We start from the raw sequence: 7,621 nt of genomic DNA, 5'->3' as shown, positions 1-7,621 counted from the left end.
GTGACTGGTTCAGTTGGCCATGGGCTTTTGATACGGGTCAGTGTGCTGGAGCTGACAGAGCTTGAGGGCGCAGGCTGAAGCTTCTGCAGCTCTCTTCACAGATGCTCTCCTAGCATGTGTTACACTTGATTGAGATGATCAATTTATGTGATCGTCTTCCCACTCCAGTGTGAACCTGACATTTTCCCCCATGCCTATCACAGTGCCTAGCACAGATATTTATTAAAACTGAACCAGTACCACTATCTCCTTTTTCCTCTAAGCCACTGAATGTACAAAGGCAAAAGATAAGCAGTAAAATCTTGTTTTCATGACAATACCATCTTCATTGCACTGCTGCCTTTGTACAACAAAGGATAAAGATGATGTTGCCCTAGGAAGAACATTTACTAGAATTTCATAGTTTTTCAAACTTGAACATTTGTGTCTTCCTTAGAAAGGGTAAGGAGTCAACCATGGCACATTTTAACTCTCATCCATTCCTCAAAGTAAATGGAAATTTTTAGGATAAAAGCCTTAAACTATGCAGTCAAATACTGACTTTTCAAAAAAAATATCTCTATTGAAATAATCCTATTCAGAGGAATGATGTTACACTGTAATATTTTTCTGAATCTGTATGTTTTCACCTAGAACCAGAGTTTCTCACTGTTTAGATTTTCTCTAAATGAGGAATATATCAATATTTCTGCCCTTTTATTCCTGAACCATGGACTAGGAGTCAGAGTCACTGCAACTAATCTATTTTAGAGATCATCTAAAACCAGACTTACGTAGAGAGGGTAACTTAACTTAGTTTCAGAATTCCCAATTCTCAATATGGTCTGCTCGCTTCCATAGAGTTATTTTCATTTCCTTAGGAAACTTCGAATTTCACATCAGGTTACTAGAGATAAAGCCTGGTTCCTAGAGATAAGCTCAGCTGGTGATGGGGTGGTAGACAGTCAGCTCTCTGCCAGTCTGCCCTGACCCTTACAACTCTCTCCTGACCCCTGGTCTAGGTTAAATGGGGTCTCCATTGAGAAAGTCAAGAAATGTGAGTCATGAATATTCACATGTTCAGTAGAGACTAAATCTAAAGCTAGAGCAAACGCTGAAAGTTATCCCATTGAAGGAGTTCTCTTTAGCTCTCATCTCTCCAGGCTACTCTCCATGGCTGAATTACATTTAATTGAAGGGCAATTCCAATGATATGAGTTAAGGTGTGATCTGGTGTTATCTCAATAAGTAATATGATTTGCTTTTCCTTCTAGACTGCAGAGCCTATCCTAGTGGCTGCCTTTGTGGAGTCAGGGGCCCGTGGAACACTGCCTTTTTTCCAGCTTTTCTGGGCTTGACCACACCCCCCAATTTAAGGAGGCCGCTCTATTAGGAACATTATGGTGCCTGCATCCTCTTTAGCCTCCGAGCAGAGGATTCCCGCAGGTAGTTGGGAACAGACCGTAGACTTTGAGGGAGCTCACTCTGGACCCATTCTTCACCCAGTCTCTCCGGCAAAGTAGTAAGTGAGTGGGGAGTGAGTTTCTGGCTAAAACTTTGCGGTCCATTTTCCTTTTTTTTTTCCTTTTTGTTCATTTGGTGGAATTAACTGGTAAATTGATGGGGACTTTCAGGATACAAGCGGCTTTCTCTTTCTCTTTTCACATTTTTCTATATTTTTCATTCAACTGCTTAAGAACCATTTTCAAAAATACTTCCTAACCTTGTTAGAATAGTCTGAAATCAAGACTGTCTCCCCTTTTCTCCTGTTTCATAAAAGCAAAATCACACACATTTTAGACACTCGCCGATTACTTGTCAGAAACTGAATTTTCTTCACATTTTGGAGTGCTTCCAGAGAAATAAATCTGTCGTGAAATGTAGACATTTCTTTCCTTTTTTCTCTTTCACTCCTAGCGAGCCATTGTTTTACTTCTGAAATTTTTGAAAAATTTTCTTTTAAGCTCAGCAGCTTCATGAATTGCGTATATTGTGAGAAAACCATTACAGGTTTGAGTCTTGCAAATCAGGCTAGGCTTTTCAGTGTTTTTTACCTGTTTTGTGACTCAGTTTTCCAAGGGACTGTACTTCTTTTGGACTATACCTGAGGCAGGAGGAGTTTGAAAGTCAAGGTGGGTATTTCGTGGAGCCTGAATCCCTGGGCACCTCTGCACACAAGCAGGGGGTGTGGTGTGGACGGCCACCCGCTTCCACTGGTGATTTCTATATCTGGCAATCTCATTTTGTTTGGGGCTTTTCATCTATTATGAAAACATCTCTGTCACCCCCTTTTAAAGTTGCGTTTCATGTGGGTGAACTGTTCAAAAGATGCTGGGTTACCGAGATCAAGGCATTTGATTGCAGGTTTTCCTAATCACCTTTTCGGGTAAGATTTTTTTTTTTTTTAAATCACAAGGCCATTTTCCCTCCTACTTCATACCATTCCTGTGCAACTGAAAAGAGAGATATTTGTTAAACAACGGGAAATCCAGGTTCTGAAATGGCAACTCAGGCAGCTCCATTTGATTTGTAAAATGCCTGGCACTCTGACTCTTTCGACAGCTGTTAAGTCTGGATGGCAACACCTTCTTTTTATCTAAAGAGAAACCTCTTTGCTTCTGCAGGCGTGGGCCGGGCAGGGGCGGGGGCTCTGGAGATTCTTCCTTACCTGTTGTTTCTGAGTGGAGGGGAGAGCTAATGAGTTAATGTCTGCAAAGTGCTTTGAAGATGAAAAGGCCTTTTCATGTGTTCAGCATCGTCGTTATTAATATTAATATTTGAAGAAGCATGCTGCTGCTAATTGTAAATCAACAACTCCCATCCTTGCCAACTCAGGAGTGAAAAAACAAACAGCGAAGGCAGCCAGGCCGTCTCTTCCGTCCTGGTTCCGCCGCTGAGGATGTGGGAAGCCTGATTCCAGAGAGAGCTGCTTATACGGAGGCGCTGCTTATTAGAGGTGCAGGCAGGTCCCGGAACACAGCCTGGGGGAGGGTGGGGAGCAGGGTGTAACCCTTCAACATGGGGTCACCTGTGACCTTGGAGGACGGGTTGAAAGCATGGATCTGGACCAACTGCCTGCCTCAGATGATAATGGAGTTCAAAGGTGATGAACTGGCACTAGTGCGGGCTTTGGTCTGTTAGAGATTGGCTTTGGAACTGAGAACAAGTAATTTGATGTAACTGCGCTTTCTTTTCTTCCTCTCTAAAATGGGAATACTGGGAAAAAAAAAGTGACTAATGATTTGTGCTCTACCTACTTCATGAGAATAAAAGTAAACAGCCTAGAACTTTGAAGAATGAAAAGAGTGCCAGTAAGGTTGAGGGAGAGTCTGAAGTAATCTTGTAACAAATTGGGTGTGTGGGTGCCAGGTACCCAGGGAGGGTGAGTCAGAGGGCAGACAAATGCTCCGGAAACACATCATTGGCTCTGCCAGATCCCTCAGTGATGGCATCACAGTGTTGCTTGATTTCTTACTGATAATTCAAGCTCTGCTGTATCTCCTGGTTTTATTGATTGGTGAACAGATCTGTTTCTTAACAGCAATTCACCTTCTCTAATTACCCACTCAAAACTCCCATTTCTGTATTAAACAGCAGAAGGGAGCTGGGACATCCTTTCCCTCCTCCTCTCCCTCCTTCTCTCCCCATCCCCACCTTCCTCCTCTCACTCTTTCTCTCTCCCCTTCTTTTTGGAAATGAAAGCATATTTAGCATTTGAGCCCCGTAAGTGTGGTGGATAGCTATTTAGTGACATTTGCGCGGAATCTTCATTCCTGGGCCAATCCAGATATGAAGACCACTCATTTATATGCCCTTGCATCTCCTTTGTCCCCACTCTACTGCAAATGCAGCTGTAGGGAACTCAACCTTTCAATCCTGATGATTCTCTAGGTGTAATACCTGTCTTCTCCACTTCACCAGAGGAAGGATAATCACCCTCGAAGTTTCCTGAGCACTTGGCAAGTCCTAGGGCCCTTGTGCTCTGCACGGGCTGGGCTGCTACTTCAACCTACAATGAAGTCCGTGATGGGCACTCTTGTTATTCCCATTTAGCAGATGAGGACTCTGAGGCTGGTACTCAGAATGATTTGGTTGGTGGTGAGACCTGATTAGAACCAAAGGTATATATATGTATACTGATTCACTTTGCTCTATAGTAGAAATGAACACTACATTGTTAAGCAGCTATACTCCAATAAAAAAATTTTTTTTAAAAAAGGACTAAAACCATATGGGTGCAGAGCTGTGTCTAGAGTCATGTCTCATAGGAACCTAGTAACTTTGAGGCACTTATACAAATTCAGGCTAAATTTCTCTGCTTAGCCCAATGGTTGATTTATCTGGGAGAATACCATGGCTTATGCTTCTTTTCCAAAGGAGAATCTATGAATGAATGATTCATTGTTAGGAAGACACTGACTCTGAAGAAATGCTACAAGGTCTAGTTGACAAGATCAGTAAATCTCTTGATCCCTCTTGGGACAAATTTTGATGGAATTTCTTGGGACAAATTTTGATGGAACTTCAAAGAGTTGCAAAACATAGCGCAAAGAATTTCGATAAGATTTAAGTCCTCTTTTAAGTCCAATGTGCATAAAATAAGACTTCCCTGGTGGTCCAGTGGCTAAGACTCAGAGTTCCCAACGCCTGGGTTCTATCCCTGGTCAGGAAACTAGATCCCACACGCTGCAACCCAGTGCAGTCAAATAAATAAATAAATATTTCTAAAATGTGCAAAATATAGTGCCCTTTGGAGCTCCTAGTGATCCTGAAGTCAAAAGGATTCCTCTGGGTGGGGGAAGAGCAGTGACACCAGTTTCTTGGCATTTGAGGTGAAGTAACTCAAACCCTGGCTTCTTAGGAAAGGCAGGAAGCCCTGTCAGATGCTGCCCTCACCCTCACCTGGCACAAGGCTTGAGACGGAGGCACAGCTCCTGGGCTGCGCCTTCTCCCTGGCTGGGCTTGCAAAGCAACTAAGATAACAACCAACCTCTGCTCAGCTTGTGGTCCAGACTCTTCTTGCCTGTGCCTCAGTGGGCTCTGCCTTCCAAACACCTTGTTGTAACCACTCCTGAATTTAACTGAGGGAGTCCGGACACTGCCTCGTTGCTCAAAATGAGCATTGCAGGGGATCTTGTCAGAAATGCAGACCGTCTGGCTCTACCTTGAAACCTGATTCTCAGGTGATTCCTAGGTGATTGCTATGTAAATCGGTTTGGAAAGCACGGTTTAAAAGCAAAAGCAAAAACAAAAGCAAAAATGTTGTAAAAAACAGGACAAACAAAAACTTGCAGTGTTTTCCACAGCAGCTTACAACTTGATTATATTTATATCTCATTGCCAAAGTGTAAGGCCACATAAGATTCACATTTCTATCAGAGGAAACTGGATATTTCCCCCGTGTGCTACGCAATCTTTCAGCCTGTTTGTTCCCCAAGGTAAGAAAACTGCTTACTTCTTGGTTTTATGCATAACAATGGTACAAGCAGACCGCCATTCAACAGAAATTGTGGCGCTCTTCTCTTGTGAAATTCTTGGCTAAGGCTACTCAACCTGTGATTATGGGAGGGAATCTTATTTTGATTATTTAAATGCAAATCTTTTTAGAAACAGATAAGGTATATTGGCCATCTGGGTTCTGCTGCTAATATCTGAATAAATAACCTCTGCAGTAAAAACCACAATTACTATTAATTAGTCAATGCTTACTAGTGCCAGGCACTGTGATAAAGTAGCAATAATAATAATAGCCACTATTTATTGACCATTTTATCATGTGTAAAATAATATGCAGGGGTTTCATTTTATATAACCCTCCTCAATAAACCTGAAAGGGCTGGTATTATTTTTTCCATTTTGCAGTTGAGGAAATAAAGACTTTGTGAGATGAAGAAATGTGTCTTCACACTCAGTAAGGGCTTCCCAGGGGGCGCTAGTGGTAAAGAATCCGCCTACCAATGCGAGAGGCGTGGTTCCATCCCTGGGTGGGAAAGATCCCCTGGAGGAGGGCATGGCAACCCACTCCAGTTTTCTTGCCTGGAGAATCCCATGGACAGAGAAGCCTGGTGCGCTACAGTCCAAAGGGTTGCAAAGAATCAGACCCAACTGAATCGACTTAGCACACAGGCACACACACACTCAATAAGGAGGTCCCAGTCAACCATAATCTATCTATCTTTATCACTCTGCTAAACACTTAACCTCTCTGGGTTCAGTTCATTCAAATAAAAAATGGACAGATTTGATGAGATTTTTTTCCAACCCTAAAATTCATTGACTTTACCAAATCCCTCTTTATATAAGCATGCCAGGAAGCTGTTTAGCAGTATGCTGAGAAATTTGAAACTTACAATTTGGGCAATAGAACAAATAAAATCCCACCGTGAAAAATGACCATCAGACATAGTCCAAGAAGTTGCTTGCTGAATTTGAGAGATTGAAGGCAGCTGGTGTGCTTCGTTCAGTGTTAAAGGGCATTATTAAAACTCTCCGGACTCCATTCATTCATTTTTCTCTCAATAGCTATGTCTATATTTACGGCATCTCTCAGTTTTGTTGAGAGCTTCTTAAGAGCCAGAGCCATATCTAAATTCTAGATTATATCTGACATAACTCCACGTGCTGTGGGTTGAAAAGTAGTTCTTTAAACTTCTAGGCTCCTTGGGGATTTTTTTGGCAGTCACCATGGGGTTAGAGTTGACATTTTAGCTTGAAGCGCTCTCTGGGTTCAACGTGGCCAAGAATCTCATATACCATGACCTCTGCTATAGCTGTCCTTGACGCCAAGATGCTTCACATCATTCCTCCAGCTTACTCATTTTTGTTTCTAGTTTCTTAGAGAAAAAAATCTAATTTTTTAGTACTATAACTTTATATTTCCCCCAGCACACTTTTTTTTAAAATTAAAGTATAATTTGCTAACAGTAAAAATCATCCTTTTTAGTGTATAGTTCTACAAATTTTGGCTAATGTATAAATCAAGTATTTATAATGTATAAATCAATGTATTACAATCAAGATATAAAACAGTTCCATCATTCAAAAAAAATTCCTTATGCTTCTTTATAGTCAAATCCTCTTCTCACCTCCAGGCCATGTTCTTTGACCCTATGGTTTTTCTTTTTCAAGAATATCATATAAATGGAATCACATAGTAGGTAATTTTCTTTCATTTAGCATACTTTATTTTAGATTCACTCATGCTGCTGAGTGTATCACTAGTTCTTTCCTTTACATTGCTATGTAATATTCCACTACATGATATACCAGTTGTAACTTTAATTTTGATAATATATTATTGTTAAGTTTACTACTACTACTATTGCTGTTTAAATCTATATCTATACTAAAAAAGTCCAAGCTTTTAGTTTGGTAATCTTCCCTAGAAGGTCTTTCAATTCCATCTCCCACTTCCCTATAATCCATTCGACTACTGGGTTATTCTTTGTTCTCTAATCTACTGTTTTCTTATTTCTGAGTCTTTGTGCATACTTCTAGCTACCCATTTTTCAAGGCCCATTTCAATGCCAATTCCTCTTGAAGTTTTCCTTCAGCATCCTTCCAGAAGTCATCTCTTCATCTTTTATGTTCCCATAATATATCACTTACACCAGCATTTCTCAAACTTTAATGTTCTTATGGA

At 41.1% G+C, this 7,621-nt stretch overlaps 1 protein-coding gene across 1 annotated transcript in view; it reads left to right on the top strand.

Moving 5' to 3' along the window:
- The first annotated feature begins 1,453 nt into the window (after nucleotides 1-1,453).
- Nucleotides 1,454-7,621, top strand: part of ETS1 (ETS proto-oncogene 1, transcription factor) — a 140,803-nt gene continuing 134,635 nt past the window's right edge. Inside the window, exon 1 of the mRNA XM_065937391.1 lies at nucleotides 1,454-1,501. The gene's annotated coding sequence lies outside the window, so the exon portion shown is untranslated. The remainder of the gene's footprint in view (nucleotides 1,502-7,621) is intronic.

Source organism: Muntiacus reevesi, chromosome 5 (genome assembly GCF_963930625.1).
Source record: "Muntiacus reevesi chromosome 5, mMunRee1.1, whole genome shotgun sequence".
NCBI lineage: Eukaryota > Metazoa > Chordata > Mammalia > Artiodactyla > Cervidae > Muntiacus > Muntiacus reevesi.
Note: the sequence above shows the minus strand (reverse complement) of the source record. Positions and strands in the feature narration are given on the sequence as shown.